This window comes from Halichoerus grypus, chromosome 5, assembly GCF_964656455.1.
Source record: "Halichoerus grypus chromosome 5, mHalGry1.hap1.1, whole genome shotgun sequence".
NCBI classification, from domain to species: Eukaryota; Metazoa; Chordata; class Mammalia; order Carnivora; family Phocidae; genus Halichoerus; species Halichoerus grypus.
Genome location: NC_135716.1, coordinates 116,365,006 through 116,392,261, shown reverse-complemented (window position 1 = coordinate 116,392,261; position 27,256 = coordinate 116,365,006). Strand labels below are relative to the sequence as shown.

The 27,256-nt window shown below is 37.0% G+C and overlaps 1 protein-coding gene across 2 annotated transcripts in view; it reads left to right on the top strand.

Moving 5' to 3' along the window:
- HS2ST1 (heparan sulfate 2-O-sulfotransferase 1) overlaps positions 1 to 27,256 on the top strand; it is a 173,352-nt gene that overhangs the window by 42,882 nt on the left and 103,214 nt on the right. The window lies entirely within an intron of this gene.

The window sequence follows — 27,256 nt, the reverse complement described above, 5'->3', positions numbered from 1 at the left end:
GTTTCTACTCATAAAACTACTTTCCCAAGATTTCTCTGATGCTTATCATTCAGCTTGATTCTAACTATTGGTGAGACATATAGCAGTCACGAGACCCTTTAAGAATATAGAAACCAGGGCGCCTGGGTGGCTCAGTTGGTTAAGCAACTGCCTTCAGCTCAGGTCGTGATCCTGGAGTCCCAGGATTGAGTCCCACATCGGGCTCCCTGCTCAGTGGGGAGTCTGCTTCTCCCCCTGACCCTCTCCCCTCTCATGCTCTCTCTCTCTCTCAAATAAATAAATAAAAATCTTAAAAAAAAAAAAAGGAATATAGAAACCAGCACTTAATTTGATTCTCATAGAAACTATGCAGGCTATAGGTCAGCCTTCTGGGTTAAAGGTGAACGTTTTTCTGCTTCTTTCCCTCATTAATTAGACTAAAGCTATACAGGTTTGACAAAAATATCACAAAATGATATGGGTTCATGAAGTCAATATGTTTTATTTACTGGTGATGTTGATTTTGTTCACTTGGTTAAGGTGGTTTTTGCTGGTTTCTTCACTATAAAGCTATCTTTCCCTTTGTAGTTAATAAATTTCTTGGGGGATACTTTGAGACTTTGCAAATAATAGTCAAGGACCCTTTATCTTTCTTTTTTCCCTTTCTCAAGACCTGATTTATCATTCAAAATGGATCTTTTTTTCCTTGGGTCCCACCCAGTGCAGGTCAGTTTCCTTAAATTCAGTTCTTTTTTCGAAGGGTCAGGTTTACAAAATGCTAGGAATGTAAAAATGAACAAGACCCAAATCCTGTAGTATCATTTAACAGTATGCTTTGGCATCAGAGGGACCTGATTTCAGATCCTCATTTTGAATCTTGGAATTGTGTGAAATTGTGAAATTTGCTTAACCTCACTGAGCCAAACATTAATCTCACAGAATTATTAATGAGGAATAAATACGAAATTCTAGAAAAGGCAGAACTAATCTGTAATGAATAGTAAGTACATCATTAGATGCCTGGGGCCAAGGATGGGAAGTTGAGTTCAAAGGGGACTGAGGAAGCTTTTTGAGATGAAGGAAATTCCTAAATCCTAATTATTTTTCCAAAACTCATCGTACTGTACATTTGAAATTAGCATATTTTATTGTATGTAAATTATATGTCAATGAAGTTAATTTAAAAACCGAAGTTGTTCTTTTTGAACATGGTTTTCCATTTAACGATGCAAGATATGATCACTTGGAATCCATAAAAGTCTTTGGTTTTCAAAATCATCTAGCTCTCACCTAGTTCAGAGGAGCCTTGTGACACCTTAGGCATTTGCAGAGCAATCTAAAAGTTCATTCAGGTCTGTAGTCTTTATATTTTAGTATGTCTTGGGTCTAAGACTCTTAAGTCACTCTTTCTTAAGTGGATTCCAAACCCTTAGGATCTTTGGTGTGCTTAGAATCCAGAGCCTTTAGTCTTAGAACTTTTTAGATTAATTATCTAAGAGGGGTTTGGGTTAATTATCCAGGAGGTCAAGTTGACTAAAATCAACTTCTTGAGACACTTTGAGTACAGAATTTTGTCTTTCCTTTGCAACTCCAGAACTTGCCGGACCCTGATGAGCCCCTAGAAGTTCTTACTTGGTAATCTGTAGTTTTTAAGATTGATTTTGTCAGTGTTCCCATGTATGTATAGACATATGAGCCTTACGTTTAATTTATTCTTAGAGTGCTTAAGGACTTTGGTAGAGAAATAATTTTTATATGTTTATTTTACATTTTTTAAAGATTTATTTATCTGTTTTAGAGAGTGTGTGCATGCGCAAGTGGGGGAAGGGACAGAGGGAGGGGAGAAGGAGAGAGAGAATCTCAAGCTGACTCCCCACTGAGTGCAGAGTCCAATGCAGGGCTCAATCTCAAGACCCTGAGATCATGACCTGAGCTGAAATCATGAGTCTGACGCTTAACCAACTGAGCCACACAGGTGCCCCTTATATGTGTACTTTAAAATCTTGTTCCTTTCTGTGTAATTTAAGCGTCATATTCTATAGAAAGTAGATCAGTATAATTCTGGCTTTTCTTATTTTGATGTTAGGCAAAGGGCGCAGTGCAGGTGGGATTTGTAGTGCTCAAGATGCTAATTGGCATTATATCAAATGCTGTTTAATTTTGTTTTACTCTGAAGTAAATTCACTTGGTAGCTCTCCCCCTAGAAGGATCAAAGGCTGAGAGAATAAGTACAAACAATGACATATAGTTTTTTAGATAGTAATATATTTAAATAGAAATTCTGAATCTGCAGAGAAGCTACTAAATGATAGACTATGTAAAGGCAAGGGCAGAGCTTTTGACTTACGTAGTTGGTGCTTAATATAATTTTGTTAGTGATATCAAGATGACTTTGAACTATGCTGGATAAAATACAATTATGTATTTACATTGGAAGTAAAAAATCAGGATTGGATTTTTACCTCAAATTTAGGTTCATTTTAAGGTACTGTATATTTTATACCTTCTGCCAAATATTATGTTGCTTTAAATGTAACTGATGGCATTTATTAATCTTTATATATTATTTTATGTTATACATATGTTATATTCTACTAGCTATTTCTATAGGCTATACATTTTGAAGATTTAAATTTTTTTTTTTTTTTGTTTTGTTTTGTTTTAAAGGTTTTATTTGAGAGAGAATGAGAGAGAGAGAGAGCACATGAGAGGGGTGAGGGTCAGAGGGAGAAGCAGACTCCCTGCCGAGCAGGGAGCCCGATGCGGGACTCGATCCAGGGACTCCAGGATCATGACCTGAGCCGAAGGCAGTCGCCTAACCAACTGAGCCACCCAGGCGCCCACATTTTGAAGATTTAAATAGCTCTCATGAGATCCAGCTTTATAACCCCAAACTTAAAAAAACACAGCAAATGTGTATTTGGGATGTTTATTTGTCCTAATTCTCTAGAATAAAACCAAAGTACACTTTTATTAAACACATGATTAAGATTAATCTCAAATCCTGCAATTTAGATATCTATAGCTGAAACATAGTTTGGAACGATACGTTTTAAGCTTCTGTATCTGTTCAGTAGCGGATATTGTTACACATCCTAAATTGGAAACTCTCATGGTAATAGATTTTGATTGAGAACTTGTCAGTCACTGTAGCAGCTGCTTTAGATTGCATTTATATTTAAATAGGAGAAAGTGATCTATTGAGAATTTTAAAAGTTGTTGCCATGGCAAAGGAACTTGCTATCTCATCTTTTATCTTTGCCATTGAAGTGATCTATCTGGCTGCTTATTCCCATGAGTAGGAAGGATGAACTGTTCTTTTAGAAAGCTTTCATTGGGACAATGCTGAATGCTTCCTAGTGGGATGTAAGTTAGACTAAAGCTTAATAAAACCATTGGCTTTGGTTAGATATAATTAGAATGGATTCTTCTCAATTAAAAACAGGCAAGATAAAGCTAGACCTATTTAAAGAAGAAAAATATGAGCCTAATATAATATTACTTTTCACTAATTCAATGAAACATATCCAAATTGTATGTTATGAAAGGGTTTACTTTTGAGTATTATTTCCAGGCCATGAGACAAGTGCAAAATTTATCTTTTTTAAATAAAATTGTATATCCATATTTTTAAAAGAAAGTAACATGTCCCAGCACCTCTTGCTCCGCATAGCCCCTCATTTTTCCACTTGTTCTTTTGAAAACCATGGCAGTATAATCTGGTTGGTATAAGTGATTTTTGAAGACTAACTGAATATTTTGTTTTACATTACGTTATATATAGGAAGAATGGTAGTTCAACTCTTGCCAGACTAATAATTTTCTATGTATTGGATATTAACCCCCAACTAAAAATCTAGTCTTCTTCTTTATGCATTTTTTGTCATCAGACAGTGTAGAAATACTGGAGAGAATCTTCTCACTCCATTGTGTGTATCTCAGTAAGTCACGATCTTTTATTTGGGGGAGAGGCCTTTATTGGTAAATGACTGTTTCTATTTGCCTTACCCTCAGTTTCTGTGATTTTGGTTCTTAATATACACACTGAGCTATGTGCAGTGTCTCAGGATATTGTAAGGCTAACAAACATGTCTTTGGTTAATTTGATGTATTTTGTATCATATCGGCTTGGCAGCTTTAAGACACATTACATATTTGTAATGTCGTGTCCTGAGATAATGGAGCTATTGTGATATTTACTGAGGCAGAATTATGATTCTTTGGTCATTTGAACATGTGAAAGACCATCTAAAAATACTAAAAGTTTTGTATTTAAATGAGGATGCCACTTAAACTTAACCTTTCAAATAGGAAAGGCTTTTTAATCTGAAGCACAAAGGAAAGGAAGACAGTGTCACCAATTTGAGTTTTGTTTCTCTGTTCTTTTGGCTATTTGGTAATGTTTTTAAGGCTAAGTACTTGAGGGAATGAATATAATAGCTGAAGGCAACACCTGTTGTTTTTGCTTTTGAGACATGCGGAAATATAGAGATGGGCATCACGGAAATTTAAAAAGAAAAGTTCAGAGCATTGTTTTGTGTGTTGTTCATACACATATAAAATTTAATAAAAATCTAGGAGAACTTAAGTATTTTTAAATTTTTAGAGAATTTTAAGAATTTATCAACTGTTATGTACCTTGCCTGTTTTAGTCAATAAATAATATTGGGCAGTGTCAAAAGGTGGCACAAATTCAAATGTCTCTGTACTAGACAAGTTTTACTCTAAAAGGTAGGAATATGTAATATTAAAAGGCGGTTTTCTATCCTGTTTTTAAGGTGTAGAATATCAATTTTAAATTCCTTGAGAAGTGTTCTTTTTTTTTTTTTTTTTAAAGATTTTGTTTATTTGACAGAGAGCGAGAGAGAGCACAAGCAGGGGGAGCAGCAGAGGGAGAGGGAGAAACAGGCAAACCGGCTCCCCAGTGAGCAGGGAGCTCGATGTGGGGCTCAATCCCAGGACCCCGGGATCATGACCTGAGCTGAAGGCAGATGCTTATTAACCAATTGAGCCACCCTGGCGCCCCTGAGAAATGTTCTTTTTCTTATACCCTATATTCATATAGCCAAGGGGTCAGACTTAATATTTAAATAATAGCATCTAAGTCATCAGATGATATTATAGTTGAATGTTTAATAAATCTCTGGTTGTATAATTTGGCATGTTGCAGAAGATCTGAACATTGAGAATATGTGATTCGTCATAATTACACTCCTAACTGAACAATTATACATGCATAATAATAGAGAGGAGTTATTTATGATTGAGAATATAATATGTCGATGATGGTAAAATGGGTAATTGAAGTATATCTTCGTTCCTTTTGACCATGTTACCTAAAAGTTGAAATCTTTTAATTGAAAAACATTGATTTCCTGGCTTGGCTGGTTGGTTTGTTTTACTATGAATTTTTATCTTTATTAGTTTCTTTATTTTATTTTTTGTTATGAAATACATTTATAACATAAAAGTTTACCATTTTAACCATTTTTAAGTGTATACTTAAGTGACATTAAGTACATTCACATTGTGTGCAACCGTTACCACTGCTTTTGCCAGAATGTTTTCATCGTCCCAAACTGAAACTCTATTTCCCCCTCCCTCCAATCCCTGGTAACCACTGTTCTAGTTTTTATCTCTGTGAATTTGACTATTTCAGGTATCTCATTTAAATGGAATCATGCCATATTTGCCTTTTTATGCTTAACTTCACTTAACATAATGTCTTCAACGTTCATACTTATGTATCAGAATTTCATTGCTTTTTAAGGCTAAATAATACTCCACTGTATGTATATACTGCATTTTGTTTATCCATTCATCAGTGGACACTTGGATTGCTTCCACCTTTTGGGTATTGTAAATACTGCTGCTATGAACATGGTGTACACATATATCTGTTGGATTCCCTGCTTTCCCTTCTTTTGGGTATATACCCATCAGCGGAATTGCTGGATCGTATTGTAATTCTGTGTGTAACTTTTGAGAAATAACCATACCGTTTTTTCACAGCGGCTGCACCGTTTTACATCCCACTAGCAATGTACAAAGGTTGCAGTTTTTCTACATCTTGCTAATACCTGCTGTTTTCTGGTTTTTTGTTTTGTGTTTTGTTTGATAGTAGCCATCCTAATGGGTGTGAAGTGTATCCTTATTTGTTTTTACTTCTACTTAGGATTATCCCTCTCTTCACTGGATTTATTATGTTTTCCTTAGAAAATTTTGATCAATATAAAAGATTACTACACTGCATAAGCTGTTGCTTTAAGGGCAAAGAATTATGTCACAGTATGAGAATGGCTAAATACATTCATTTACTCATTTATTTGCAAATATGTATCAAACACCTACTTCATGCCTGGCACTGTACTAAGCAGTGAGTATGCAGTGATGAATCAGAAAATCAGAGCCCCTAACCTGAGGTAACTTGTGATTCAACGGGAGAGACAGACAATAAACTAATGAACACAAAAGTAAAACATAATAACCGTTATGGAATTTATTTATAAAACGTGGCTTCAAAGACAATATTCAGGGTAAATGGTTAACATATTAAAGCATACATATTACAGCATTTTATGTTGCATATATTCCAATTACAACCTCATTTTTATTTTTTTTATTTTTTTAAAGATTTTATTTATTTATTCATGAGAGACAGAGAGAGAGAGGCAGAGGGAGAAGCAGGCTCCCAAGGATCAGGGAGCCCGATGTGGGACTTGATCCCAGGACTCTGGGATCATGACCTGAGCTGAAGGCAGACGCTTAACCATCTGAGCCACCCAGGTGCCCCACAACCTCATTTTAAAAAATGCTTCTGAAAAGACACTGTTAGATAATATCAAAAAATGGTAATAGTGGTTCTAGGATGATGAGCCGCTTCATTTTTTTTTTTCTAAATTTCCTGAAATTTCTACAGTGTGCACCTATTATTACTTTAGAAATTACAGATAATTACATATCCAATAAAGGAAAAGAATTTAGGGATGCTGTTTAATTCTACTTTTTCTTATGTTGCTCAGTATTAACATTTTGTCTACCTTGAATTTATGCCAAGTAAATCCAGAGTTTATTGTGATCAAAGAAGAATGTTAATTTTAGCTAGGAAGGTAGTTTTTAGTTTTGGTCAATTTCTGTCCAGCAGGATCCGAATATTCTAGTATAAATAAGGAGTATTACTTAAAAAACACCTTAATTTTTATTAAGGGGAACTTGTCATTTTAATCAAGAAGAAAAGAAAAAGTGGAAAATTCACTATAGTCCATTCTTTCTGGCTGAAAGAAATACGCACTGGTAATATATAAGACCATAAAATATTACTGAATTTTGAATAACCTTGTTATTATCAATTGATGTCACATTCTGATTTGAAGAGTACCTCTCAGCATAGCAAGTACAGTAGATTACCTAGTAATAGAATAATGTTTCAGAAGGGGGCTCTGGGGAGGAAGCTGTGTGTTGCTATGGCAGAGGAGCGGGGATGGAAGCTATGGCAGGGACTGAAGTTTCAGATGCCTTTGAAGGAAGAAAGGAAGAGAGCCAGTCAGTCAGCCTTGACCCTTGCCTTCTCACTCCCTTTTACCCTGGACTCTGGCCTTCTCACTGTTGAAGACCACCAGTGCTAGAGAACTTTTCAGTGAACCCTTCCCTCTCACCTTTTCCTGACCAGTCCAGAAAATGCCCCTTCTAAAGAAATAAAGAAATTGCAACTGAGTAATAGCCACTTACTAGACGCCTGATATTTACCAGGCATTACAGAGCATGCAGTGTCTCTAACCCTGTAAAAGTAGATGCTGTAGAAGAGAAAGTTGTGGCCTAGCAATGTTACTCAGCTTTTCCAAAGTCACAGTTAATATTGTATGTTTCAGGTTTATAAAAACAGTAACTTAAGAAACTAGATAAAATGTCCAGTAAGGCCTAGAAATGGATGTATTCGTAGATTTCTGATGTCTGATTCAAAATTCCTAGCTACGTATTGTAGCTGCCTAGTTTACATGATATCTGGCTTTGAATTCATTTTGTCATCTCAGCTCTCAAGGAAGAAGTTTTTCTCAAAAGTCATTGTCCCCTGTTGTCATTCCCACCCTCCACCCCACCTTGAAATTAGAGAAATGGAGGTAAGGTGATTAATTAGGATTTGAAAAGGAAGGAAAATGAGAGATTTAAGATATACTCAGCTTAATCCTATATTCTTTTGGGATTTTCAAAGCTTCATTTGCAGTTAAATGTTTAAAAGAAGTAAATTATGCAGTATCTTACAGATAACAGGTTAATATAGTTGAATACAATAAACTACTAAGTATCCTGTTAACATTTGCAAGAAATTACAAGATGTATAAATCTCCCTCAATTCCCTAGATGTTGATATCCATTTATTCTGTTTTATTCCTAAGTCACTGATACTAATTACTAGTTAAAAATATTTTAGCTATGTTTTTTTGTAGGGAGATACTTATTGAATGGTTATTGACAAAAAGGGATAGGGACTCCTGTGTCTTAGTTTTGTCCATTAATTAACACTGTAAATAGGCATTCTGGTTTATAAATCAGGGTCCTTTTTAATGTGAATTAGTACCTCAAAGTTACTTATGAATCTGTATAACGCCAGTTCTTGTCTAATTTTAAGCCAATTTGTTTTGATCCAGTGTTCTTTAGGTAAAGGTGTTGGAAGTTGTTAATTTACACCTATTCTAGGGGCGCCTGGGTGGCTCAGTCGTTGAGCGTCTGCCTTCGGCTCAGGTCGTGATCTCAGGGTCCTGGGATCGAGCCCCGCATCGGGCTCCCTGCTCGGCGGGAGGCCTGCTTCTCCCTCTCCCACTCCCCCCTGCTTGTGTTCCGTCTCTCGCTGTGTCTGTCAAATAAATAAATAAAATCTTAAAAAAAAAAAAAAAAATAAACCTATTCTATAGTGTGGTTTCTGGAATTTGTGGTCAAATAGTTTTTAAAAGTATATACCTTTTTAGCGTATGATCCCATTTCTAATCTTGATATACATCTATAATTGATTTTTTAAAAGTGTTTGAGATTAAATTTCCTCCAAAAGAAAAAAATCCTACATTGTTTACTTGACAAAATCTCTGACATCCTAAGTCTTGTTAGTTTAGGGAGATTTTATCGGTAAAAAGAACATATTTTCAAAGGCCAGAGTTTCTAAATCTTTTACAATATTTTACTGCATGCTTGTCTTCCTTACTTCTACCTTAATTCATAATACTAATAATTTTTTTTAAACATCCCTTGCCACACATAATGACACATTGTTTTTTCTTGTGATAACTTTTAATGTTTTAGCAACTTTCAAATATAAAAAACAGTATTACTGTATGCACATGCTGTACATTACATATCCCAGGACTTATTTATTTTATAACTCCAAGTTTGTACCTTTAGACTACCTTTACCCATTTTGCTTACCTCCACCTAATAATTTTGATCTCCAGCAACCATACAAAGGAAATCAGATCAACCATTTCTGTTAACCTAGAAGGTAGGAATTGGCACCTGGTTTTTGGAAAGTAACACAAATTATTTTCCTTTTATAAAATCCTCTTAAGTTTATGTACTTTGCAGGTCTATGGCATGTTAAGGTATTCATTATGTTTGTAATGCATTAATGAGCTTGGCTTTATTTCTTCAAAAATTGAAAAAGCCTCCCAGATTTTCAGAATAGCCCTAATTTCATACAATTAAGGATTATTTTGTCTGTTGCATTTGGTAAATAGTGTTTTACTTCTAAAGTTATTAAAAGTGATTAAGTATGTGATTTAAGGTTTGTATCATGTAGTGAGTTTTTAAAATAACTTTTTATATAAGTATTTATATATATAAATCCACAAAGTAAAAACCCTTTCCTGGCCCGTGTTTGTTACAGTTACCTTGGCTACGTACTTTGTCAACTTCAGGGTTGAATTAGTTCCACTAGGTTGGTATCTTACTGCTAAACAAGGGTTCCAGCCTGAGTACCCTATTACGCAGCCAGTCTTTTGATTCTCTTGCCTATGGTAGGTATGATAAAGGGGAATTAAGGTGGCAGATGAAGTTAAGGTTGGTATCAGCTGACTTTAAAGATTGTCCAGCTGTACCCAGTGCAAACACAAGGATCCTTAAATGTGGAAGAGGGAAGGAGTGTCAATGTCAGAATGATGCCATCTGAGAAAGATTTGACCGGGGTTGCTGGCTGTGAAGATGAAAGGGGTTATGAGCCAGGGAATGAGGGTTCTAGAAAGTGGAAAAGGCAAGGAAACAGATTCTCCCCTAGAAGCCCGTTGACCCCTTGAGTTTTGCTTAGTGAGATCCATTTGGGACTTACCTCCAGAATTTTAAGATAATAAATTTGTGTTGTTTTGAGCCACTAAATTTATGGTATTTTTTTATGGCATCCATAGAAAGAATACACTACCTAACTCCCATGACCTTTGCGTTTTGTTAGTCACTCTTAGGCCTAGTCCATGCTCCGTAATTGGCCTGGGAGGGCTTTTCCCCCTGATGACTTCAGAGCTACAGTCCCTAGGCTCTCCTTCTATATCAGGGTTGGATTTGACAGGATACTTAGTCACAGATAAAGAATGCAGTGTAGCTACATTTTAACATAGATTTTTAAAAGGTTTTGTAACCTGGGTGATTGTTGGGAGGGCTAGAGGAACAGGTTGAGCTTCCTGGAAGGGCTCTCAAAACTGTACTGCAAAAATAGATAAACTAAGTTGCTACTCCCTCTGTTTTCCTCTGGAAGCCACTGAATCTGGACGCCACTACCACAGCTGCTTGCTCCAGGTCCTTTTGCCTGGCCATGACCTAAATCTTACTGTGATCCACAGTGCCATAAACCATCTGTCCCTACCATTACCTTTCTGACCGAACCTCCTATTCCTTTATCCCCATTCACTTTGGTCTAGGAACGTTGTCTTCTTGCTGTTTCTAGACTATATCGTGCTTTTGCTACAGGGCATTTGCATTTGCTTTCGCTGTTCTTTTCACCTGGCACCCTTGTCTCTGATACCTGCGTGACTGATTTCCTCACCTTTAGCTTTCCCCTTAAATAACACTATTGACCTTCCCTGCCTATCCTGCTTAAAATTACAGTTCTAACCCATCTCAGTACATCTAATCCTCTTAGCTTTATTTTTCTCCTTACTCTTTATCACCTTTTAATATGCTATGTAATCTACTCATTTGGTTCTTTAAAAAATAATGTTTCATTCCACTAGAGTAATTATTTTTCTTTGTTGATAGATCTCTTGTACCTGTAACAGTGCCAAAATATTACGGGTTCTCAATAAATATTTCTTTAAGAAGTAAATACACATTTCTGAAAGTGCTTTTGGTTTTTCATTATATATTTTTCAATCTCTTGAGATTTTTTGATTCTAAATAAGACTTTCATTGAATGTGGCTTTATTTATCATTTAATCTGCAGATTAAGTGATTATTGTGAAATTTAAATACCTTACCAGAGTGTTCTGGTAATTCAGAGGAATTACTTTTAATTTCATTCTATATATTTACTGCTGTGTGCATGTGTCATGCACATCTAAGTCTTTAACAGACTGGGTCTTCTAACACTTCTCAGTCTTTCCTCACAATTCTTCACTAGTATTGTATAAATTCTAGTGTTCATCTATAGTAGAATTAAGAAACTTTTTACTGACATGATTTATCCAAAAATAATAGCACTTGAACATAAATTTCAAACGGCATCTTTATTTTTGATTTTGCAGAGAGATCACTATTATTAGATACATATATTTTTTTTAAAATGTTTGCTTGCCCTGGAGGAGAAAATAGACAATACCGATACTCATTTCAAATTGGACATACGAAGTGAACTCACTGTTCATTCAAAGAGTAGTTATCCGAATTATAGATTTTTTTTAACAGAACCTCTCATTTCTATTACCTGTCTTTATATGTTCTTTAAGATTTTAGAGGCTAGCAGTGAATGATAGTAAAGGTTGAATCAGTCTCACCACTTCTTAGCAACTGAAGAAAAGTTTTTGATTGCTAAGTTAGAAGATAACAATCGGAATTAGAGGGTTTTGTTTATCTGTATTTTCATTTTTCAGTTATATTATGCCCTATTATGGATAACTGAGTAGGTTGCAAGAAATCCGTGTTATGCTCTCTCTTTAGCTATGTATTAAAATTCTCTCAATTCTTTGCCCTTTATATGTTCTCTAGTAGGAGGAACACTGCTTTTTGCTATTTGTTTTGGTAAATGTTGCTTGCCCAGTAAGTGATCTTGATGTGTATAAACCAGAGGAATTAATGATAGGAGCAGGTTTATTTCAGATTTCCCTAAACCATCCACATAGATCAAATAATTAAGCATTCAACATGAAAAGCTATTTATTTTCCAAACTAGTCAAAAGAGGAAAGAGCACCAACTGTTCTTCCCTTGTTTCTATCAGTTTTCAAGGCTAGATTATATCGACCTCAAGATTATTACTGTTAATAGATGTGGCTGATGGTGGATACATTGTCAAGAAAGCTTGCACGAGGATTTGACTGTATCAGGGCCCCTGTGAGGGATTGTGGTGGATCTCAGGCATTACTCGTACAATAAATATTCAAAAGTAATAGATCTACTTCACATTACTTGCAGTCCATACTCTGACCATGCTCTCCTTACTTTATTTTCCCAGATATCCTCAAACAGAATTCTGAGAAATTCCATAGTACAGCTGTTATTTTTTAAGAACACATGTTTATACTTCTAAGTGTACCTGTTGGCATGTATATATATTCTTTCCTCTTCTCTTCTGAGACCGTACAGGTCATTCTTACTCCCTGGAATATTTTCATGCTACTCAGAATACTCTTCTACTTAAGTCTTAAGATTGTGTTTAAGAGTAATTGCACATCTCTGCTGCATAGTAACAACCCATTTGCTCAACGTATAAGTTGAAGTTACCCTTAGCCAAGCACACACACCTTCTTCCTTTAAGTTTATAGCATTATTCCTCCCCGTTTGCTAATTTCCACCATTGCCGTTTTTGTCTTTTGAGTCTGTGGCCACTGGGTTGCCATCCTCCCCCTCCCCCTTTCCAATTCAAATTTCCAGGATGAGAGACTCCCTTCTCCAGCTGATCCAAATAAGAGTTGCTGGTCTCTCTCACTTCTGCTTCAGTTGGAGTGGGGATGAAGGCCTGGGTGAAGATCAGAGGATGGCTGTTCGTCCTTCTGAGGTCACATCAAGAAGATAGAAATAAGATTAAAAAAAATAGTCTCCTAAATCTTCTAATGATGTGATTAGAAGGAAAGGTGATGAGGATGGTGGCAGGGTTGGTAAGAGACATCACTGTTACTGCTGTTGAGGACTTTTTCCTGCCTTACTCCTGTGGGAAGAGGAAACTGCAGGTCACAATATGACATTGCAGAACACAAATGCCAATGAAGGAGATCTCAACAAGTGTTTAGACTCCGCTGTCCTCTCTGTATTGTATTTCCTCTATAGTATCTCTCTTGCCTACACCTCTGGGGTGTTCATTTCCTCTAGTAGGAGCCTCCCTCTTTTTTTTTTTTTTAAGCACTTCTGAAGTCTTTTCAAGAAACAGTTCATTTTGCTACTCCTTTGATTTTTTTTCCATCTCTTTTTGCCTTTATCTCTGAATTTGTTTTCCCCTCCTATCTCTTCATCCCAGTCTACCTAGATATGCATTATTCTTTATTTTTCATTTTGTTCTTTAAGTCAGTTAATAGATCAATCCCAATCCTCTTGGGGTGAAGGATTCAGAAGGACATGGGCCCGTTGTCTTAAAGACACTTGCAGTTTAATTTATATTACAAATATATTTTACCTTTTGTTTACACTAAGAAATATAAGGAAATAGTAGAATATAATATAACCTCTATTTTCCACATTTTTCAAGATTTTGGCTCTTAGTATATATTGTGCCTACCTTTGCTATTGAAGCTGTATTTATGCATGTCAGATAAAAAAAAAGAAGCTCTGTGTATATGTATGTCAGGTAAAAACCATGGTGATAGTTTTTTTTTTTAATTGGGTGAACAGCTTATTTTGAAAAGAGCTTGTATGTGGAATAAAACATGCTTGAGGGTAAATCCCAGTAATGCCACTTCCTCTGACAAGAAACATATCCAAGGCTCTATTTTCTCATTTGCAAAATGGAAATGATAAGACCTGTCTCAGGGAGCTGTTTTATGGATTAAATGAGAAAATCTATGAAAATTTCCAGCATAGTTTGGCCCTTTGATACCCATATTAATGTATTGTAGGCTAGGAAAAATAATTTTCCCTCTATCCATGGGAGTTCTCAGTTGAGGCCCCTGTAAGAAAAGATGGATTAACAAGAAAAAAACAAACAAGTTTATTCACATGTATGCCTCATGTATATGTAAGAGATACCCAGGGAAAAAGAAGTTAACTCCCTGAAGTGGTTTAGACTTAGTTACCATCTTAATAGGGGAAGGGGCATGGAGGCATTTTAGGGGAGAGCAAAGGGTTTTTAGGAAAGGTAAGTGGGTCCTTGCAGAATAGATGTGAGGTATGAAAACGTGACAAAGTTTGTCAGGGTGTGGTGTTGGCTTCTAGTCTCCTCCCCTGTGATAGGAGTCAGTGCTCTGCTTGATGCAGCTGGGGAGGGGATTTGTGACAATGGAGTTCCTTTTAGAGGATCTGTCTTTAGGCAGATAAAGCGTCTCCCTGCATTTGCTGTTTCTCAAGTTCTTACAGCTTGAAGTAATCAGTAACCAAGGCAGCATATATTAGGGTGGCATGTCCTGAGGTTCTAGTCTTATTTTGTGGTGGCATATTCTGCCAACCTTCAGTATCAAGAGGATAAAGTACATCCAAAACACTCTAAGAAGGAAGATTTTAGTAACCAAAATTATTAAATATTCTTTGAGTCTCAAGGAGATTAGATTTCAGTTATCTGGAAAACTATTCCTTTTGAGTAACTAATACTCTGAAAGTTAGTTGGAGTTTTGTAATATTTTAATTTTCTGTTGCTTTATATGTACTGGCCTTCATTTCAAAAGCTTTTGAATCCTCTGTGATAAAAAGTCCTGTTGGTAATTTGTGCAACCATACTTCAAAATCCAAAACCTCATAAGGGTATGGGGAGGTGGTGCCCCTAAATCTACATGTGCTTTTCTGGTACTTAGATCAAAATTGTTTTCTCTTTACAAAAATACAGTAGTATTTTTTTGTCTCCTGTGTTCATGTCTGCGAGCACATGCTATTTTGAAGTTTTGTTGTCTTGGGGCACCTGGGTGGCTCAGTTGGTTAAGCAGCTGCCTTTGGCTCAGGTCATGATCTTGGGGTCCTGGGATCGAGCCCCGTGTCAGGCTCCCTGCTCGGCGGGGAGTCTGCTTCTCCCTCTCCCTTTGCCTCTCCCCCTGATGTGCTCTCTCTCCCCCTCCTTCTCAACTAAATAAAGTCTATAATAAAGTTTTGTTGTCATTATTTCTAGATAATTTAAAAGCTGATTACATACTATACAACTGTATTGATCCTTACTGTTTATAAATGCAATGTTTTAAGAAGTATGTTAAAGAGGGACCTTAGTCCCATTTCTTTTTTTTTTAATTTTTTATTGTTATGTTAATCCCCATACATTACATCATTAGTTTTAGATATAGTGTTCCATGATTCATTGTTTGTGCATAACACCCAGTGCTCCATGCAGAACGTGCCCTCCTCAATACCCATCACCAGGCTAACCCATCCTCCCACCTCCCTCCCCTCTAGAACCCTCAGTTTGTTTTTCAGAGTCCATTGTCTCCCATGGTTCCTCTCCCCCTCCGATTTCCCCCCCTTCATTCTTCCCCTCCTGCTACATTCTTCTTCTTTTTTCTTTCTTAACATATATTGCATTATTTGTTTCAGAGGTACAGATCTGAGATTCAACAGTCTTGCACAATTCACAGCGCTTACCAGAGCACATACCCTCCCCAGTGTCCATCACCCAGTCACCCCATCCCTCCCACCCCACCCCCCACTCCAGCAACCCTCAGTTTGTTTCCTGAGATTAAGAATTCCTCATATCAGTGAGAGGGCATATGATACATGTCTTTTTCTGTTTGACTTATTTCGCTCAGCATAATACCCTCCAGTTCCATCCACGTCGTTGCAAATGGCAAGATCTCATTCCTTTTGATGGCTGCATAATATTCCATTGTATATATATATACCACATCTTCTTTATCCATTCATCTGTCGATGGACATCTTGGCTCTTTCCACAGTTTGGCTATTGTGGACATTGCTGCTATAAACATCGGGGTGCATGTACCCTTTTGGATCCCTACTTTTGTATCTTTGGGGTAAATACCCAGTAGTGCAATTCCTGGATCATATGGTAGCTCTATTTTCAACTTTTTGAGGAACCTCCACACTGTTTTCCAGAGTGGCTGCACCAGCTTGCATTCCCACCAACAGTGTAGGAGGGTTCCCCTTTCTCCGCATCCCCGCCAACCCATCTGTCATTTCCTGACTTGTTAATTTTAGCCATTCTGACTGGTGTGAGGTGGTATCTCACTGAGGTTTTGATTTGGATTTCCCTGATGCCGAGCGATATTGAACACTTTTTCATGTGTCTGTTGGCCATTTGGATGTCTTCTTTGGAAAAATGTCTGTTCATGTCTTCTGCCCATTTCTTGATTGGATTCTTTGTTCTTTTGGTGTTGAGTTTGATAAGTTCTTTATAGATTTTGGATACTAGCCCTTTATCTGATATGTCATTTGCAAATATCTTCTCCCATTCTGTCAGTTGTCTTTTGGTTTTGTTGACTGTTTCCTTTGCTTTGCAAAAGCTTTTTATCTTGATGAAATCCCAATAGTTCATTTTTGCCCTTGCTTCCCTTGCCTTTGGCGATGTTTCTAGGAAGAAGTTGCTGCGGCTGAGGTCGAAGAGGTTGCTGCCTGTGTTCTCCTTTAGGATTTTGATGGACTCCTGTCTCACATTGAGGTCTTTCAACCATTTGGAGTCTATTTTTGTATGTGGTGTAAGGAAATGGTCCAGTTTCATTCTTCTGCATGTGGCTGTCCAATTTTCCCAACACCATTTGTTGAAGAGACTGTCTTTTTTCCATTGGACATTCTTTCCTGCTTTGTCAAAGATGAGTTGACCATAGAGTTGAGGGTCCATTTCTGGGCTCTCTATTCTGTTCCATTGATCTATGTGCCTATTTTTGTGCCAGTACCATACTGTCTTGATGATGACAGCTTTGTAGTAGAGCTGGAAGTCCGGAATTGTGATGCCGCCAGCTTTGCTTTTCTTTTTCAACATTCCTCTGGCTATGCGGGGTCTTTTCTGGTTCCATACAAATTTTAGGATTATTTGTTCCATTTCTTTGAAAAAAGTGGATGGTATTTTGATGGGGACTTAGTCCCATTTCTGTATGAATTATATTATGTATAAATTATCATTGCACATTTACATTAATTAACATTTGTCAAATTACACCAAGAGGGAAAACTTAATATAATCATTTCATAATCATATAGTCTATTCAATATGATTGCATTCTCTCTTGATGCGATTTGATAAACTGGTGTTTGTATAGATACAAACTAATGTTCCACAGAATATGCAGTTTTACACATTTTGCTTTTTTTTTTTTTAAAGATTTTATTTATTCATTTGAGACACAGAGATAGAGAGCATGGGGGGGGGTGGGGGGAGAGGGAGAGGGAGAAGGAGAAGCAGGCTCCCCGCTGAGCCAGGAGCCCGATGTGGGGCTCGATCCCAGGACCTTGGAATCATGACCTGAGCCGAAGGCAGACGCTTAACCATCTGAGCCACCCAGGCGCCCCTACATTTTGCTTTTCAGTGCTCTTCAGTGGGTGTATTTATGTGGTGTGTAGAGAAGTTGGATGGGGTACTTGTTTTCTCTTAATTATGGACAGCAAAATTGTTTTGTTACAGCTTACTAGGTCTCATAGTGAAAACAGCTCCAAGTTGACTGTTGGCTAATTCTAAAATACAAAAATATTTGTGGTAACAGCTGTAATGTGAGGTTGAAATTTTTTTTAAAATTTTTTTAAAAAAATTTTATTTATTTATTTGACACAGAGCACAAACAGGGGGAGCGGCAGGCAGAGGGAAAAGGAGAAGCAGGCTCCCCGAGGAGCAGGGAGCCCAATGCAGGGTTCGATCCCAGGACCCTGGGATCATGACCTGAGCCAAAGGCAGTCGCTTAACCAACTGAGCCACCCAGGCGCTCCTGAGATTGAAATTTTTAACCCAAAGATGCCTTCCCCTGCTTTAGAAGATTTAGTTTCTTTTAAAAAAAATTGGTAATGGTGGTTTCAGAAGGAGAGTGTGAGAATGTCCTGTAATCTTTGGGAGATGTGAGACTTTGTAGGGGGATTGCAGTGGTTGAACCTAATGCTGGATAAGTGAAGCTAATGCTTTAGGCTCTTTTATTCCAAAATGAAAGCTGTATTGTTTCTTGCAGAATTAGTAGACTAAAAATGCATGCTTTATTGCTTAACACTAATTTACAGTATCTTGCCCATGGACCTTCAATGAAGTTTTCTGGGGTTCTGTTAACTGAATAAAGGTACTTTAGAATAGGAATGTGAATATTACAAATTTCTAGTTGTTCTTTTCCGTTGACAAAACTTTTTTTGTATCATTAATTATACTAACTCAGAATAGAGAATAAGGTTAGTTATTGTTTGTTTAAAATATTTTTAACATAAAAGGTACTAAATATGTTAAAAATTAAAAATTCTCAGGGGCGCCTGGGTGGCTCAGTTTGTTAAACATCCCACTCCTGATTTTGGCTCAGGTGGCTCAGGTGGCTCAGGTCATACATGCATTGTGCTCAGTGGGGAGTCTGCTTGGGATTTTCTTTCCCTCTCGCTCTGCCCCCTCCCCCGCTCCCCATTCACACAGTCTTGCATTCTCTCTCTCTCTCTCTCAAATAAATCTTTAAAAAAAATTAGGAAGTGTCGGGGCGCCTGGGTGGCTCAGTCAGTTAAGCGGCTGCCTTCGGCTCAGGTCATGATCCCAGGGTCCTGGGATCGAGTCCCGCATCAGGCTCCCTGCTCTGCGGGGAGCCTGCTTCTCCCTCTCCCTCTGCCTGCTTCTCTGCCTACTTGTGTTCTCTCTCTATCTCTCTGTCAAATAAATAAATAAAATCTTAAAAAAAAAAAAAAATTAGAAAGTGTCAACTTAGGAAGTTTTTCTTCCTTACTTAGCTCTCATCTTATTGTTATGCTTTGAGATGAAAGAGCCCAACCTGTATGGTTATTTAACTGTTGGATTTCTTGTTTTTCAATTGGAAATTAAAGCAAACATTTACAGTTGGTTTTGTAATTGACCTCTTTGTTTTCAGAAGTATATATTTAAGTGTAAAAATTTAAATCTGTTGCATACCATTTACCCTAAGCATTAACATCTCTGTGTAAAACTAGCTACTGGTAATGCATGTATGATTACCTTAGCATTTAAGAGTTCTGATGAGTATTAATCTGTTTACCGGGATATGATCCACAGTCATTTTCACAGTCTGATACTTGAAAGCTCTTAAAAACACCAACATTATATTTTTCTTCTTTTTTTATTAGCAGTTCCTTGGCAACATAGAGATGTGATGAAGAGTTAGATAGAAGGGATTAGATTTGGTCAGTTGGGACTGGGCTGTTAGAAACTGGAGTTTTATCTAAAGAGAGAAATGAAATGAAAGATGTTCTCTACCCTGCGCCCCCCCCCCCCCCCCGGTCTCCCTTGGCCTTACTACTTTATTTGGAAATTTCAAATTTGTAACCCAGTTTATTGGTTTAATATATTCCTTTAATATGTATTGGACAACTATACCATGTCAGTAACTGTGCTAGGTAAATTCTGGGGTTATATTGCTATATAGGATATATGGTAGACTTCCTGTTTCACTGGAGCTTATGTTGTATTCAGGGATAGCAAAAAATAAGTAAACAAGATTATTTCATAAACCAATAAGTGCTATGAAGGAAACAATAGAGGATAGAGTGATAAAGAGTGATTGGGGGAGCTACTTAAATTCAGTGCTCACAGAAGGCCTCTGTGAAAGGGTGATAATTAAGATGATGAGAGAGTACCAGTGGGTCTGGTTTCTTAAAATGGTAAGCTAAATTATTCAGATCAGCTTTTTCACTGAGAGTAAATATACTGGATAAAATATATTTTTAAATGCTTTAAAAATACTGAAGCTCTGAAAAAAATAGCCACTTTTTACATAACAGCCTGTAACCAGATAGGAATATTTGAATGCTGAGCAGAATAGAGAATTAAATGGAAAGATATTTTTAAAAGAAATAACTGGTAAGTATGGCCACCAACTGCCTTTCGTACGTATTTGTGTTGCAGATACACATAGCCCAGCTTGGCTGGAGGTGGTCTAATCTGGTAGTGTCTCACAAAAGCAAATGTAAAGTTCTATAGACGAATCACATTATCTTACAATGAACTCTTACAATACACTTTTGAGTGGGTAGTCAAAGATCACAAGGCGATTGAACTAATCAGAACCAGCAGGAATAAACAGAATCAAAACTGCTATACTTCAGATACTGAAATTATTAGATGCAGATTTAAAATAACTGCTGGGGCACCTGGGTGGCCCAGTTGGTTGAGCGTCTGACTTGTGATTTCGGCTCAGGATGTGATCTCATGGGCCATGGGCTCCGTGGGGTGTCTGCATGAAGAGAATGAAGAGTCTGTCCCTCTGCCCCTCCCCCTACTCTCTCTCTTATAAATAAATAAATCTTTAAAAAAAATAACTGCTTACAAATTGAGACGCACATGAAAATATCTGTAAGGAAACCATAAAAAGCAACATAGCTTTGAAAAGAAGCCAGACTTAGAAATGAAAAGCACGGTAAGTAGGTGAGCCCTCCGGTTCAGGCTGTGTTGGTTAGTTTATATCAGATGAAGGCTCCTACTGAAAGCAGTTATAACAGTTAGGCCATGTATGTAAAACAACTAGTTGAAGGCCTTGGAGAGCAACCAGTGTAAGCTTAACTTGAGGGAATATGCTTCTTCGGAAAAGGAAAGTTCATGAATGATCTCCATATTTATTCTGGTTTTTCCTTTGAGGAAATTTTCCACTTCTCAATGCCCGATAGAGCTCAGGCAGAAAGCATTTTTACTGGGTGAAGGGTCCAAAGAAATGGAACTGAGGCCAAATCCCTGAGACAAGAAAGCTGTAGGGAATTGAATATTCTACATATAATATCTGCATGTAAACTCTTCCTCAAGTGTGGCAGTTTAATAACTACCAGGCCCAGAACAGGACTTTGAAAACCCATCAGACAATGCTGACTGTGAGGATAAAGAGCTGAGCAGAAATTTCAGCAACCCTGGGGATAGAGATTAGAGTCAAGTCCATCAAAACTAGTAAGTGGCACACTTAAGCCATTATCTAAAAAATATACACCTGCAGGGATATATTCACCTTTGTATAGTCACTTTGTTTTTAAGAGCTAAAGATGAAAGAGAATCTCTTTAAAGAAATATAATAGACCAGACATTGTGATCTTTTGTCTTATAAAATAGAGAAGAGTTAGGCTATGTCCCAAATGAAAATATTGCTTGAGTTTTTAGAGGTTAAAATATGAAATTAATACATCTTTGGGTCATAACTGCACATTATCTGAAAAAGCAGTATATGATTCTTACTTTTCATTTGCTGTACTTGATTGTTACAGGAGGTAAGTACTTAGAGGTCATGGATATCCTTGTGTTGGTCTATATGTAATTCTTTAAGTCATTTTTTTATTTGCTTTTATTTTGCTAAAAGTTTTCAATTTGTCTTTGCTCTCATATACAGCCGACTTTTAGATGGTTAGGGAAATTTGATGTAAGCAGTAAAATGTCCTCAGGATTGACCAGCACACTTAATGCATGACCAAATGCATTCATTCAGCATCCACAGGAACATAAAGCACTGAGGAGCATGTTTTTTTTACAGGCCATTGAGTTTCTACAGAGCTATTGCTGAGGATTATTTTTAAAGTACCTTCTCAAATATGCTTGTCTAAGTCAATAAGTCTAGTGCACTAGAAAGTTTTCAAGCAATACATAAAGAAAAGCACTAAACAAATTGTTCTCTCAAGTGACGTAATGTCTCTATTTACTTAATGTTCACAGTAGTTATACTACAAAAGTACAAAAGTCATTCCTGTTTTCTCCTTAATGGGAATTATTAATTTGTTGGGTTTTTTTTTTAAGATTGATTTTGTTAGGTCTTGAGGAGGTCTTCAGTTTTCTTAAATTTCTTTTCCTATACATGTGTGCATGCACATACACACAACACAGCTTTTTAAAAAGTTAGTGTTCTTTTGATCACAATGTATGTTTGTTGTTGCCATGTGTCAAGCATCTTCAATTGAACTTTTCAGTAAAATTCACAGATGTGTGAGATAGTTACTTCTTTCCCAAAATCTAATCTCATGGCCCATTTTTAGAAATTCATCTAAAACCTTGCTACTCAAACTTTGGTCCTTGGAATGAAATTCTATGGCCATCACCTGGGAGCTTATTAGAAACAGAATCTTGGGTCCCATTCCAGATTTATTGAATCATAATCTGCATTTTATTATATTTATTTATTTAAAGATTTTATTTATTTGACAGAGAGCATGGGGGGGGGTGCGGGGAGGAGCAGAGGGGCAGGAAGAAGTAAGTTCCCTGCTGAGGAGGGAGCCCGATGATGCTGATGCGGGGCTCGATCCCAGGACTCTTGAGATCCTGGGACTGAGCCACCCAGGTGTCCCAATCTGCATTTTAATATGCTCTAGTGATTTTTATACACATTAAAGTTTGAGGAGCACTGATAACAGCCTGTTTCCTAGCGTTTATATTAAATCTATCTAACCCTTAAAGGGAAAGGGCCCTGTACTTTAAAAAATATTCAAAGCACAAAGATCAGCATTATTTATTTATTTTTAAGATTTTTATTTTTATTTATTTGAGAGAGAGAATGAGAGACAGAGAATATGAGAGGGAGGAGGGTCAGAGGAAGAATCAGACTCCCTGCTGAGAAGGGAGCCTGATGTGGGACTCAATTCCAGGACTCCAAGACCATGACCTGGGCTGAAGGCAGTCGCCTAACCAACTGAGCCGCCCAGGCGCCCAAGATCAGCATTTTTTAAAAGCTTTCAAGGAATATCTCAGAGGCTGATGTAATCTGTACTTTTTTTTTTTTTTTTAAAGATTTTATTTATTTATTCATGAGAGACAGAGAGAGAGAGAGAGAGAGGCAGAGGGAGAAGCAGGCTCCCAAGGAGCAGGGAGCCCAATGAGGGACTCGATCCCAGGACCCTGGGATCATGACCTGAGCTGAAGGCAGATGTCCAACCATCTGAGCCACCCATGCGCCCTGTAATCTGTACTTTTAAGAAAATAATATTTATTTTGTTCCTAGTGGTTTTACTGTGCTTTTTGTTATATCCCCATCCTTTCTTTTTGCTAATTTAATCCAGTCACATCTTTAGTTCTCAGGTCTTTGCTGTAGACTTTTTAAACCACTATCAGCCTTAAGTTCTCCATCTTGGTTCTTATCTTACATTTCTGACATTCATCGTGACCCAGATAGAATATATTACCATCCTTTTCAAACAGTGCTTTCATTCCTAATTTCCTTTTATTATATATCTGTTTTAGGCTCAGTAAAGCCTCAAATTCTCTTAGTCTTTTCACAACTTTTCTTGTATACAGATATTTCCCCTTTCTTCTTTATTTCTGTAACCCCCTTTCATCCCTTCTAGAAGATACAGAATTGGAATTCATGTCTTCAATACAACTTCCTATTTTCACATTACTTCTACTTCTATAAATAAAGTTTCTGACAGAAAACGGTCTTTGAAATGCATCTTTTTAACTTAAAAAATTACTGTAAATCATTAAGTTGAAAATAGTATGCCAGCAAGTACACTTTGCCAATTGGATGATTGTGAACATTGATTTTTAAGTTTGTGTTTTACAGTTAACGAGGTTTCCATGTTATGCAGTAACCAACCCTTACCAAATTTGATTTGTCCAAAAACTAAATGAAAATTCCAACAATAGAATGGTTCTTTTTTTTTTTTTTAATATTTTATTTATTTTGACAGAGAGAGACAGCGAGAGAGGGAACACAAGCAGGGGGAGTGGGAGAGGGAGAAGCAGGCTTCCCGCTGAGCAGGGAGCCCGATGCAGGGCTCAATCCCAGGGTCCTGGGATCATGACCTGAGCCGAAGGCAGACGCTTAACGACTGAGCCACCCAGGCGCCCCTAGAATGGTTCTTATAAAGCAAATACATCAATGCAGTCACCCTTAGTTACCTAAAAAGAGGAATTAACATTTACATTTGATTGCTTAGTATAAAATGGACAGGTAGTTATTTCTTAAGGGTAAATTAAATTATACAAATGTAAACTAATTAATACTAAAACAATTTTAGAATGGAAGAACATTAACGATCATAGCCCCCTTATTTTATAGTAAAGGAAATAGCAGTTAAATGTTTATTTTTATTTCATGCCAAATAAGTATGCAGGGCACATCTCTCAGCTTTTGATTTTTAGTCTAAAGTCCAGAAGCTTGAAGGTGTAAGATTTCCAAATTATGTGTACTTCTAATTTGGAATAAAAGGTTAGCACTTGGATTAAATGACAACATTTGGCATCAGACTGTGCATGTGAGTAGTTTTAAACATAAAAACTTCATGTTCTAAAAAATGATCTAAAGAGTAGGATGTGCTTTGGTAGTTTGTGGTTAATGGATTGTTGGGGACATCTACAATTATGTGTTTAAAAGCCTGTAAGATTTTGCCAAGTTTCGCTCTTTGCATTTTTTCCCCAACTGTCTTTTTCTTTATTAAGGCGTGGCAAGCATTTTATAGCTTTTGTATGCTTCGGCTACAGCATAGTGGGAATGTATTTAGTTTTACACTTATGAAAATAACTCCCTTGTTTTCTGGGTTATAACTACTGAAACAGGTTTAACAGTTTTACTCTCAGTTTTTATTGAGGAGTAGCTAATTATTCCTACTATTTTAAAGATATTTAAGATACCATTCACTCAGGATCACAATTAATGTCTGCAGTGTATTGGTTTCCAGAGCTTATTACCTTTTTGTTGTTTTGATGAGGTGGGTCAGTCTTTATTGGTGAGTGCTTTGGTGGGTGGGTTGAGGTTTCCCAGGTGAGCCTGGTACTCTGTGAAGAGTAAGAGAAGCCTCATCCCCAGTTGGGGAGGGGTTTTCTGCAGTTGACATGAGTACAGATGTGAAACCGACCTGAGTCACAGTAACTTCTGCTCACCGATGGTTACCCAGACATACAGCCCCCTTCCCTAAGCATGGGGAGGGCTGGGTAGTGAGGGGTACCCAGTGAACAGCCACCCAGCAGCCTAGTCTCAAGTATAATGGAAAATTTTTGTGTTTATTGAAATGGGCATATCCCTGATAATCTTACTATATTAGTTTGGAGAATTGGAAAAATAGATGAATAGCTAGAGCAAAAATATTCTTTAAAACTATTTTCCTAAAATGCTAAAATGTTTGGTGAGAATGGTCAGGAGAAGAGAGGCACTGTGGGTTTACTGTACAGGCTATTTCTCATAATCTGTTGTTTATCTTTTTGAACCAAGTTCCTGTCTCCAAAATATATCCATACAAGTTTCTGGGTTAAATTTTGTTAGTATCAAGAAATTCAGATCTTTATTGCTGTTTGAAAAGTAAAGTCTGTTTTAGTGGTTGTTTTAGAAATCTTCCTTGCCCCATCCTTTTCTTGATGGGCTATTTGAAAGGAGGATATTTGAGATCTAAATTTAATGGAGCTTTAAATATTTACTTTTAAGTGATTTTTAAAGATTCAAAACAGTTATGCTCTGAAATTAAGTGAAAGAGCCTTTTAGAACTTTAGAGCTTAGAATAAAGAACTTTATAATTTTAAAAAGACTAAGAGAAGTTTTTATTGTAATCAGTTCCTACTGTATTTTTTTAGTAACGCTTCTAAATCTTTGGTAGGTGACAACTTTACATGTAGCTACTATTTAGACTTAGAATGGTAAGCCTGTGTATCTTGCTTATCTCGGTGTAGTTGTTAGATTATTATTATATAAAATTCTTATTCTTTTACATATTTTTTTTTAAAAGATTTAAAAGATTTTATTTATTTGACAGAGAGAGACACAGCGAGAGAGGGAACACAAGCAGGGGAAGTGGGAGAGGGAGAAGCAGGCTTCCCACTGAGCAGGGAGCCCTATGTGGGGCTCGATCCCAGGACCCTGGGATCATGACCTGAGCTGAAGGCAGACGCTTAACGACTGAGCCACCCCGGCGCCCCAATACTTTTTCAAGAAAATACCAGTTTCTTTTCTTTTTCCCACTGAATGCTTTGGTCCACTTTTTGGTTACCAACAATTCTGAAAATCCTTGTTTTACCCCTGATTGGATGTATTGGGGATCATTGGAGGCCTTTTGGGAATCATTGATCAGTCTAGCCTATAGACTAGGGCAATAGCTCCTCAAACTTTTCAGCAGTGGAACTCTTTAAAATCTTTCATAGAAGCTTAACATGTATAAATGTAAGACACATTAATGTATTGTTCTTTTGAAGCAGTAGGTGCAGAGGTGGGGTTTGAACTCCATGTACTGTGTGAGCTAGGGAATCCTGGGGGTCCCAGCATCGCAGTCCAGACTAAGAATAGGTCTTTAATAAATGATGGGTCAGGTAAAGAAGGATCTTTCAAAAGGGAAAGCAAAGTGTGTTGTCTCGAAAGTTGGAGTAATGGTTGGTTGGTTATGGTTGATTTCCTTGAAGTAGGTCATAGGATTAAATGAACAACTGTTTAAAATGCTTTACATCTGTTTTGTGTTAGATATGAAATTAGTTGAGCCCAAGGTTCAGGAGAAAAAAGAATAATGTTTACACAGTCTTGGGGTTGGGTAGGAAATTATCATAGTATTTGTACTAGATGGGATTTTATATACAGTTAACCAAAGTTAAAAAATAAACTTTGTATAGTGTTCACAAACAAAAAGAAGCTGTTGAGGTGTTCTTCCCCCCCGCCCCCCTTTTCATGAAATGGCATCATAGAGTTAAATGTTTACATTACCATTGACCCATTTAATCACATGTGCTTAGGGGTGCGTATTCTGGGTTTGTGTTAGAACAAAAAAGAGTCAATTTTTATAATTTTGTGCTTGTCTTGAATTTTGGTTGATGCTGTTACCTTTATAGGACTGTCAGATATGTAATAGTGTGGCTTTTAGTCAGCAGCTTAGTGTATTTTGTGTTTTTTAGCAGTAGGATTTTTAGTATGTGGCTAAGGAAAATGTTTACTTA